At 35.9% G+C, this 11,745-nt stretch overlaps 1 pseudogene; it reads left to right on the top strand.

The window, feature by feature from the left end:
• The first annotated feature begins 7,753 nt into the window (after positions 1–7,753).
• Positions 7,754–7,850, top strand: LOC123248157 (annotated as a pseudogene).
• Positions 7,851–11,745: the final 3,895 nt, after the last annotated feature.

Genomic DNA, 11,745 nt, shown 5'->3' with positions numbered 1-11,745 from the left:
CTGTAACTAAGAAGTTTCCTATTGCCTCTAGGTTAAAATATAAACTATTTAATTTGACATTTAAAGTCTTTCGTAGTCTGGCTTGAAGCTATCTTTTTACTGATTACTGAATACTCCCTCTCTTTCCCTCTGCTTTCTAGCTAAAGATAGTCAGATCAAGTTATCTTTACATATAATAAACCAGTAATTTTGTTTAAAACATTGGAATTCATGGGTTCTTTTTCCTATTCTTTGAACTTCAGTATGTTTCAACTGTTGTTCTTCTACATTGTAAATAATCTCTAAAATAGGTAATTTTGTGGAAGTTTGGGGCAGCCAGGTGTTCTGGCCCTGGAGTCACATGAGTTCAAATGTGGCCTCACTATAAATATGTGACCCTGGACAAGTCACTTAACCCAGTTTGCCTCAGTTTCCTCATCTGTAAAATAAGCTGGAGAAGGAAATGTCAAACTGCTCTAGTATCTTTGCCAAGAAAATTCCAACTGAGGTCACTAAGAGTCAAATGCTGCCAATTGATTGTACAACAAATAGTTTTCTTTCCCCCTTCCTTTTCGGTTTAAAGTTCTTTTCATAGATTTAAAAGACATCAGGCAAATATAGTCTTACCTTCCCTTTGTTAAGTAGATTCCATTCCCAGAAGACCATCCTTACTATTTTTAAAGCTGTGCTCCAGAAAACCTCAGTTAAAAAGCCATGGCCATCTTCTTAATTAGCTTCCTTGAAAGATTATAGCAAATGTGTAAGATGCCATAGGAATAGGGAAGGGAAAATGTCCCAGTTTTCAAGTAAAGAGAGAAAATAGTCTTCCAAATATAAACAAGTGAGCTTAATTTCAATTCTTGGCAAAATTCTAGCATGTTTCATTAAAGGGCTGGTTAGTGAACACCTAGAAAGAGGTTATACAAAGAAGCAGCATGGTGTCACCAAGAACAATTCATGTCAGACTAACCTTTCTATTTTCTTTTTTTAAACAACATTACTAAACTGGTAAATCAATAATGCTATGGTAATGATTTACCTAGATTTTAGCAAAGTATATGACAAAGTCTCTCATGCTATTCTCGTGGGGAAATAAGAGTGATTGAGAATATAAAATCTCACTCTTAGATTAAGAAAATTAACTTCATAAATTCAAGATGAAAACACAAGGGGGTAGCTGGGTAGCTCAGTAGATTGAGAACCAGGCCTAGAAATGAGATATCTTAATTCAAATCTGACATATCTTCCTAGCTGTGTGACTCTGGGCAAGTCACTTAATGCCCTTTGCCTAGCCCTTATCATTCTTCTGCCTTGGAACCAGTACATAGTACTGATTCTAAGAAGGAGGGGAAGGATTTCAAATAAATAAATAAGTAAAAGCATGACTAAATAGAAGTTTTCTTGAAAAAAAAAATCTTGATCTGGTTTTAGTATGCTAAAAAGTTCAATAAGTCAACAGTATGATATGATACCAGGAGAGCTAATGATATCTTAGACTGGTTCCAGATAGTAAGAGCATTCCCAAAATGAGTAGTTAATAATCCCACTATATGCTAATATGACCACATGTCCCGTATTATATTCCATTCTGATCACTGTGCCTTAGGAAGAGCATTGATAAGCTGAACGTGTTCAGAGAAGGGCAATTAGAATGCTGTTGGGATACCAGTTCATTACATATGAGCACTGGTTGAAGGAACTGAGGGGACTTATACTAAACAAGAGAAAATTTATATGATAGCTATCTTCAAGCTTCTGAAGGTCTATCAGGTAAAAGAGAGAGATTGGTTTGGTTCTGTTTGGGACCCAGGGGTGCAGTAAGGGAATAAAATCAGGATTTATGGGTAGAAGTCCAAAGAGGCAAATTTGACCTTGATGTCAGGAAAAACTTTCTAGCATTGTGCCCAAAAGCCCTAGATTTTGTGTGAAGATCAGCTCAACAAGTTATTTGTGGGTCATGGAACAGGATAAGAGGAATGAGGATGGGATCAGGAGGACAGACTTACAGACAGACTCAAAGACCTCTTGCTGCTCAGTGACAAAGTTTATTGATTTCAGGTACTTATAGAAGGTTTGAATCAAGCAGAGGGATTAGATCACTCACAGTGGAAGTCAATGATTCACGGAACAGAGACAATGAATTTAGATTACCTCAATGACTCTAAACAGAGTTTCCTATAGGTGATAATTCGATATGTCAATGTGTAACCATCTAACTAAGCTTCTCACAGATTTCATGCATCAGTAATTTCTTGGAAGAGTTCTCATGTGAGGAGCATGCTACATGTCTGGCTTTCTAGGCTATGGCTACCCAGTTTGCTCTTTGGGCATTCCCCACAATTTTGAAGACTCCATTAGAGATCTTCACACAAAGGCTGGATGACCACTTGTTGGCCATGTTGTAACTCTTTTTCAAGTATAGACTGGAGTTGTGAATTGATCCAACCATTCTGGAAGGTAATTTGGAATTATGCCCAAAGGACTTTAAAAGAATGCATGCACTTTGACCTAGCAATACCACTACTAGGTCTGTACCCTAAAGAAATAAAAAAAAAGTTGTACAAAAACATTCATAGCTGCGCTCTTTGTGATGGCAAAAAATTGGAAAATGAGGGGATGTCCCTCAATTGGGGAAGAACTGATAAGGAATGATAAGATGATTTCAGAAAGAGCTAGAAAGACCTATATGAACTGATGCAGAGTGAAATAAGCAAAACAGGAAAACATTGTACACAGTAACAGTAGTAGTGTGGAATGATCAAATGTAATCAACTTTGCAACTAATAGCAATACAATGATAGGACAAACCTCAGGACAAACCTGAGAGACTTATGAAAAAGAATGTGCTATCCACATCGAGAGAAAGAATTGTGAGAGTAGAAATCCAGAAGAAAACATATGATTTTTCACTTGTTTATGTGGCTATATGATTTGGGGTTTTGGTTTTAAAAGATTACTCTATAGAAATGGATATCAAGTGATAACATTTGTACCACACAGTGGAATTGCTTGTCAGCTCTGGGAAGGGAAAGGTAGGAGGGGAGGGAGAAGATATGAATCATGTAACCATGGAAAAATATTTTATAAATAAATTATTTAAAAAATTTTAATCAAGTATAGGTTAGACTAGATGGTTACAGAGGTCCATTCCAAATTTGAAATTCTGTGATTCTGTCTGAAAAATACCTATCATTAGTTGGAAAGGTAATTTTTTTCCACTTTATTTCTCCTGATAATCATCTATACCTAGACATATGGAACTAGACAAAAGAGAAATTGATGAAACAATAATTTAGTGGGTTGTCTTTAAGGTAAAAAAAATATATTTGTATAATTAAATAAAAGTTCTTAAACTCCTATAATTTGATAACTACTAGATACCTTAAGAAGTTATTTGGTTAATTCCCCTGGCTTCATGCAATCACCATTCAAATCACTTACTTTAACCTTTGTTTGTAAATCTTGTAGTTTATCCAAAGAGAAAAATTAGGGGGTCAAAATTAGAAGTCCCATAAGATAAAGCTGATAATTGTAAAATTATTGAATGGAAGTTATTTATTGACAGGTAAGATATTTTAAACAATATGATGCATTCATTTAAATTAGATATCTAATAGAAATAGCCAGTCAATTGAAGCAGTAGCTTAATCATTGCTATTAAACAAGCTTGAATTTGGTGTTGGGTTTTTTTATAGGGATTTATCCAGTAACCAAATCAGCATTATTGAGAGTGGTACATTTGAATCAATGCCTTTTTTGCAGTTTTTGTAAGTAAAAATATTTCCTTATTTTATATTAACATGTTTCCACAAAATATGGTTCTAGAATCTTTGCTATCCATTTAAAAAATAATAATAAAAGTAGAGGCAGCTAGGTAGCACAGTGCAAGGCCTAGAATCAGAAGGACCTGGGTTTCAAATCTGTCCTCAAGACACTTCATAGCTATGTGACCCTGGGCAAGTCACTTAACTTCATTTGCTTAGTTCTTGCCATTCTTTTGTCTTAGAATTGACACTAAGAAGGTAAGGATGGTAGGAGAAAGAAAGACAGAGAGACACAGAGAGAGAGAGAACGTTTTGATAGTGGAAAGCTAGATGAATAGTAAAAAATGTAGACAGGAGAAATTACTATAGAAAAACAAAGATAAATCAATCAACAATTAATTCGTGCTTTCATTCAGCAAGCTGAATACCAGGCACTATATTAGGGCCTGAGGAAATTCAAAGACAAAAATGAAATTGTCCCCTCAAGGAGTTTACATTCAATTGCAAAGAAAGAGTATGAACATAAGTAAATGCAAAATACATACAAATATATTTTCCACAGTGGCAAGAATACTGAAGAGGTCAGGATAAAACTCTTTAATAAGGAGTGCTGCTACTTAAACTAAATCTTCAAGAAAGCAAAGGCTTCTATCTGGCAGAGGAAGGCCTTCATTGCAGGGATTCAGGAGTGCTCACTCTGTGTCTAACACTAAAGTATGTGTGTAACTATGAAAATACACATCATATAATTTTAGAACTGGAAGTGACTTAAGGGTTCATCCAACCTAGCCCATCCCTCCCTTTTATTTCAGAGGTAAGAAAATGTGGTCCTAAAGAGGCTGTCGTCTGTATCAGGCATCCTGAGGGTATAAAATGAATTTATCAAGGAAGTGAAATAACTTGCCCCATTTACATATCTAGTTAGTTATAGAATTAAGATTATTATAAGCAGATAATGTCTTATACATTAGCACATGCCTAGTGGATACTAATTTTATTAATTGACTAAATTAATGTTATAGAATAGTAAGTAAATATTGTATTATATTCACATGAAAATTAGGACTCTAAAAAATGTGCTAAAAGAAGATCTTTATGTTTATTTTTTAAAATAGAAACCTCAGTTACAATTTACTCAAAAACCTCAGTTATGGAACATTTCAAGCCTGGCATGGAATGCAGTTTCTACAAAACTTGTAAGTGTAATAAAATGAATGTGCAAAATTATTTGCTAACTGTTGCACATTCATTGCTAGCTATGTCTTAGTTCTAACAAGAACCCTGGGAGGTAGACTGTCATGATGTACATTTTACAAATGAGGAAACTAAGGTACAAAGAGGCTAATAGACTTGCCCAACTCATAAATTTAATTCTCCATTAGTATAAAACATTAGTTCCTACCCTACCTTAGCTTAGGGCAAGCCTTTAGAATTGATGAACCAATCTTTGCATGCTGGTGATAGCATTGTAGTAATAATGAAATTTGCTTTTTTTGAAACAAGCTTGTAGCATTTTAGGAGTATGATTCTGACCCCACAAACAGTTGGTTTGGAAAAGGGCTCTGAGTGGGCTTCAGAGATCAGAACATTTTGCACATGGCATATTTTTACATCTCATGATTTGGTCCAATCCAAAATACAAAGCTATTTGTATATAAATATACTTGCAAAATACAAAGCTTGCTTAGTATTCATGAAATGCTTGACTGAAATGATGGCTCCATGCTGAACCCTCTTAATCAGCTATTGAGTTCTGCCACACCACAAAGAAAAAGGGAGTTCCTAAACTCCTGAAAGATCCTACATGATCTCCACAGCTTATATTTCTCTATTGTTGAGAGACTATATCTTCTGCATACTCTACCAAGAAGCCAGCAACATTAATGTCTTAAAGATTTGCCAAACCATTATTCAATATCTCAGAAGATTATGAGTTTATAATCTGGGTTTATTTGTGATATCTTCACAGGCGTTATTTGATAAGAGAAAATAAGCAAGCTAGGGAAAAATCAAGGAATTATACTCAATAAATAACAAAGTAACAGGAGGGAACCCTACTGTATATCGATTGTGTCTGCCTTCACCTCAAAAAGAATTTCTGAAATGGAAAAAGGGCAAATTTGCCATGCTGCAATGACAAGGGTTAGGATTAGCTATGGTGGAGAGAAACAAATCTTGATGCTTAGACCTTGTTTCATTTGGTCTAAAGAAAGCTAAATTCCTAGCTGATGTAGATAGCTGCAAAAGATTAGTAAAATCTTTAAAAATAAAATTTGCATGGAGCTTTGGCTTGCAGTCAGAAATTTCTAATAGATATAAATTTACCTCAGTTGGTTCCACTTACCATAGTGAAATTAGAGGGTTTTATGGCATCTTTTTTCTCAAACTTCCAAGGGATGCTATATTGAGCCTAGGTTTATGTAAATAGTTCTCCATCTGATGGATACTAATTTTTTGCAGAGGTTAGCTCTATGAAAGATTTTCTTAAAAGGTAAAAGAATATGATCTTCCTGGGGCAACTGAGGTAGCACAGTAGATAAAGCACCAGATCTGGAGTTGGGAGGACTTGGGTTCAAATAATGGCCTCAGGCACTTCCTAGCTGTGGGACCTTGGGCAAGTTATTTAGCCCCAATTGCCCAGCCCTTGACACTTTTCTGTCTTAGAATTGACACTAGGAAGATAAGAATTCTTTAAAAAAAAAAAAAAGAATGTGATCTTCCCATTATCTAAAACTAGCAATAATCAGACATTAAGTAATTATTACCCAATAAGCATCCTGAATGTATTACCTGGCATGAATGAATCAAATATGTGCCAAGTATATGCAGAGTGTCCCAAAAGCCATAACGCAGTTTTAAACTTTAATAGCTTAGTAAATTAGCAAAATTCCATTATTTTTCATGGTAGCAATAATCATATATCTTTCCACTAAAGTCAGAACTGAATTATGATATGGAAAACCTGTAGTAGTTGTTATTCCTTAATACTGAGTATACTTTTCTCCTGGCTTTAAAATGCTTCTCCTCCATTAACCTACACAGGCCCAGACTGATGGCTTATCTTTGAAGTTTTAGTTAAGGTAATGGTTCTTAGAAGAATGATCTTCATGATCATAAAACTAAAATCCAATACTTTGAAAAGATAGGCAGACATGATAATAATTACTTGCTTTTATAGGATAGTTTGTAATTCTCAAAGTCTTTTCACATTATTTAATCCTGGAGATAAATCCCTGTGAAGTATATGGTATGGGTATTATTTTCTTCATTTTTCTGATGAAGAAACTAAAGCTCAGAAAAATTAAGGAGCAACCTGAAGTTAACATGGGTCAGAGCTGGGCTCCCACCCATTCTTTCCAGTACCCTACCTTGCCTTGCAAACAGCCAGGTTCCATGCTGGTTTTCTGTGCCATGCAGGCACCCTAATTCCTGAGCGTTGAAAATGAGAGAAAATCAAAACATTCTCCTTTAATTCTTTGCATCATTCTTTTAAGATTGCTGACAGTTGGGGCCACTTTGAGAAAGTGATCGTTAAGATTCATTGATCTCTTCTTTTCCTCCCAGTTCTCTGGCAATGATATAAATAATGGTGGTGGTGGTGGTGTGTGTGAGAGTGTGTGAGAGTGAGAGTGTGTGTGTGTGTGTGTGTGTGAGAGAGAGAGAGAGAGAGTGTGTGTGTGAGAGAGAGAGAGAGAGAGAGTGTGTGTGTGTGTGTGTGAGAGAGAGAGAGAGAGAGAGAGAGAGAGAGATAGGTGAAGACACTTGCAGACTTCCTCATAATACACAGACATAAAAGATAGTCTCTTAGTTTTGGGTAGTAACTACTATTCTAGAAGCATGAGGTTTTTGTGACTGCCTCTTACCCTTGGTCTGCCTTCAGGCTTCACCTAAAAGATTCCCCTTTCCCCCTCTTCTATCTGATTGCCTGGCAACAGGCTTGTGGGTCTGCTGCTGTTTTTCCAGCAGTTCATAACTATGCTATGATATACTAAATAAAGCACTTTTATTCAGTGCTTACTTTGGCAACACATATACTAAAATTAGAACAAAACAGATTAGCACGGTCCCTGCCCAAGGATGACACGCAAATTCCCATTCCATTCTTTTTAAAATTGTATTTGTATAGTGTTTGAAAGTTTAAAAACATTTCCCAACACTTTATGCCACCTTTCTCATTTGACATTGCTTAAAGCTCTGTCTCTAGAATCCAGATTAAGACAAGCAGTTCATTTTACAAAGCCACTAAGCAGATATCAAAAGATTATAATTATTTTTTGCTGTATTCATTTTGATATTCCAACCTCAGTCCAATCTACCTGCTGTCAGTTTCTTCTTAGACAGTAGTAGGAAAACATAAGAGTTAAAAACTTTCAAAGTAATGTGACTACTTTTTGGAATGTAATGGAATCCTGGCAGCTTCTGTAAATACACACTAAAATATGAACATTACAAATGAATGACTGAGGTCGTCTATGACTTAAATACTTCATTTTATTTCATTTCTAATATCTTGGAAGCCTCAGTGTTGCCAATACCTAGTGATTGATTATTCCAGGTAATTAAAATCTGATAACGTATTCTTTCTCAGTTGCACTTCATTCTTTCAACTTCTTTAACAAGGCACCTTTAAAAAAAAAAAAGTCTGTAGTCTTTCCTGTGACCTCCACAATAATATTACTTTTTAGACTTAGTTTTATCAGTCAAAATAATGGACTTGGTGGTCTTTCTGAGTCTGTGATAACTCCACATACAATTTGAGATGATCATATAACTGGGCCACAAAAATTAGTCCAAAAGTTTTAACACAAAGCTTTGCAAACCGTTTCCCATGTAGCTTCTCTACATATTCCTTTGTCATCATGTTCAAATGCCACTGGCATTTCAGCTTTTTTGTAAGCTTTCCTTTACCTTTGTGTTATTTGGATACTTAAGAGTTAGTTCTTGGCTGGGAACAAGGACCCCTGGAGAAGATTTGAGTACAATCACAAGGAGCCCAGAGCTATTAAAATTCAGAGCCATATGAACATTGTACATTCCATTCAATGGTCAATGGAACCATATCATCACCATTTCAAAAAGAGCCAATTAATTTGTTTCAACAAGAAGGCTTCTTTGCCAAGGTTCCATCCAAGGAATTGATTAAAATATAGGATAATCATTCCAGATTCAGTAACCTCTTTTCCCGAGAAAGGGCATACAATGCAATAATTTCTTAGAATTTTCTCTTGTATCGAAAAGCCCTACATGAGAAGTCATGTTCCTATGTACCTATGTAGATAAATAAAAGGAAAAGGTTAATTTCTTTTAGTACTTTTGGACATACTTGATCTATGATCTTGAGATCATGCTATCTCTTTTTTTGACCATCTGTCTCCAATTTTTCCTGCCCCCCCTAAGATCTTAGTATAGATAGTTTTGGGGTTTGTCCTATTTAAAATTTATTTTTTACTACCTGCTTTGAACATTTTTTCAGCTGAAGCTGTCAGGGTTTCAATATATGCAGGACAGTGGTGACATGCTTCAGTCCTCAATTCTTTTCTGTCTCCTCAGTTAATAGAGAGGAAACGTAGCCCATCTGTCTGGACCTGTGTAGAAGGATTTGGAGGAAAAAAAAATAGCAGGTAAGAAATGTTCCCTTATTTTGTGAGCTGCCTCACTTAACTACCCTCGTATTATGCAGAAAAAAGACTTAAAGAAAAATCAGTTGTCCCAGACTAAAGCAACAACAACTTAAAATAATTTAGGAGAGAATTTCTTCAACTTTAAATAGCTGGAACATCCTTTGTGTCTGGATTAAAATGGATGACACATGCCAATCTCACAAAGATACAGTTGAGGTCTAGTAGAAAAGCATGAAATTGGTACTTTCAACTGTGTGACTTGGCCAAGTCCCCTAACTTCTTTAGATCTCAGTTTCCTCATCAGTAAAATGAGGAGGTCAGTAGTCTCTAAAAATCTTTCCAGCTCCAAGAGTCTGTTATGCTGTGATATTAAAACCTCCCTGGACTTTGGTTTCCTCATCTGTAAAATGAGGGTTTTGGACTAAATGGCCCCTAAGGTCCCTTTAAGTCTATGATCCTACATCATTATAAAGTGGGAGCAGGTAAGAAGTAGAATGTACTGATAGGATAGGATAGGCAGAAAATGAAGTTCTATGGAGGGTGGTGGTTTGGGACTTAATAGAGTGTGAAGAAGAGCAGCAAACAGACCTTGAAGACTGGGATGGGACTGGTTATGAGGGAGGACCAAGAAGATAAGGAAACTGGCTAACTACCCCTTGCACATGAACCAAAGGCAGTCTTTAAGGACTTGCTGCCAATAAAAGCTAATATCTAGAGTGCAGTTTAGAGCAGATATGTGGCAAGATAATGTTTTTTCCTAAAGTAGCATAACAAAATCAAGAATCCAGACAGTAATATGAGAAACTATAGTCCTTCTGTTTACATCTCTGGATGATTGATTATGCCTAGAAAAGGTATAGTAGGTGGATAGAAACATTATAAGACAGCATTCTCCCTCCTTTTCCCCCATAATATGCTCTAACTTTGAGGCAAGTAGCTTTACCTATGTGTGCTTAGTTTCCCAGTTTACAAGGCTAAATTTTCAAATGATTAATTAGCATTCTCTATGCTTATAGGACTGTAGTAATCCATCTTAAATCTATAAATGACCAGGATAAGGATTTGAGAATGGGAAATGATTGTGGGAAAGGAAAAATGAAGTCAGCAAATGAAACAAGTTACACTATATTCCAAATAAGTGGGTGAAGACTATATGATAAAGGGTAATTCTGAATCATACTATTCTCAGAATTAAGGTTACCACCTAAATCCCATTGCTATGACTTCTTCCAGAAAGGCATTTGTAATGGTTTTATCTCTTGAAAAGTATCAGAGGCAGGTTTTTTTGGGGGGGAAAGAAACTGTGCCAGTCTTTTAAGAACAGTTTATGTCCTCCTATAGTTAATCAAAAGATAATAGTAAAAAAATTTTAAAGATAAAAAGAAATGCATTTTTAATCCTCTGAAGGGAGAAAAAAAGTATATTTCTTGCTGGGTTACCCAGTAAAAGTATTTTCCCAGTTTAGCAGCTGGAGCTCATTCTCAACTTTTTTTATTCCCTTCAGCATCTTGGCTATAAAATTCCCTAGCTAGAGATTGAGCCCCAAGCACCAGCCTCTTAGGAACAATGAACAAAGACAATCCTAGGGGGCAGCTGGGTAGCTCAGTGGATTGAGAGCCAGGCCTAGAGATGGGAGGTCCTAGGTTCAAATCTGGCCTCAGACACTTCCCAGCTGTGTGACCCTGGGCAAGTCACTTGACCCCCATTGCCTACCCTTACCATTCTTCTGCACTGTAGCCAATACATAGTATTGACTCCAAGACAGAAGGTAAGGGTTTAAAAAAAAAATAGACAATCCTAGTGTCTTCTGGTTCAAGTATCTTTTCTTTGGACTAACCTTTCTAGTTCCTGGACACTGGGTCTTTGTGGATAATCAAAATTCTAGCTCACAGTAAACATTCCTTAAACCTCCTGATTTTACTCTCCAAAGCTTAGTGATCCTTGATTATTATCTATGTAAGGGCTATTTGTCAAGAAATACTGAGTCATTGACTAGTTTTTCCTTTTTTTTTTTTCAACTTTGGGATTTAACGTTCCCCAGTTTTTCAACTCCAAACCTCTTCCATTTTCCCAGATAGATTAGTGGGCAAGAAAAAGTCACCAAAAGCAAAAGTAATCCAGGCAGTTGTTGGTATTAGTCTCTTCTACCAGCCTAGATCTGTTGATGGCCTTTCTACTATAAATACAACTTAAAAAATCTGAAAAGGCTTTGAGTTTACTCTTATATAATTTTCTACAAACTATTTTTTCTGTATGGCATAGACTTTCTAGCATCCATCACCTTCACAGCCTTTACTCATTCTCCCCATCCTTTGCTGTCCTCTTCCTCTTTTCTTCATTTTATCTTCTATTTCTCTTCCACATCTCTGATTAATCTAAAT

The sequence above is a fragment of the Gracilinanus agilis genome, chromosome 4 (assembly GCF_016433145.1).
Source record: "Gracilinanus agilis isolate LMUSP501 chromosome 4, AgileGrace, whole genome shotgun sequence".
NCBI lineage: Eukaryota > Metazoa > Chordata > Mammalia > Didelphimorphia > Didelphidae > Gracilinanus > Gracilinanus agilis.
This window is presented reverse-complemented; position numbering and strand designations above follow the sequence as displayed.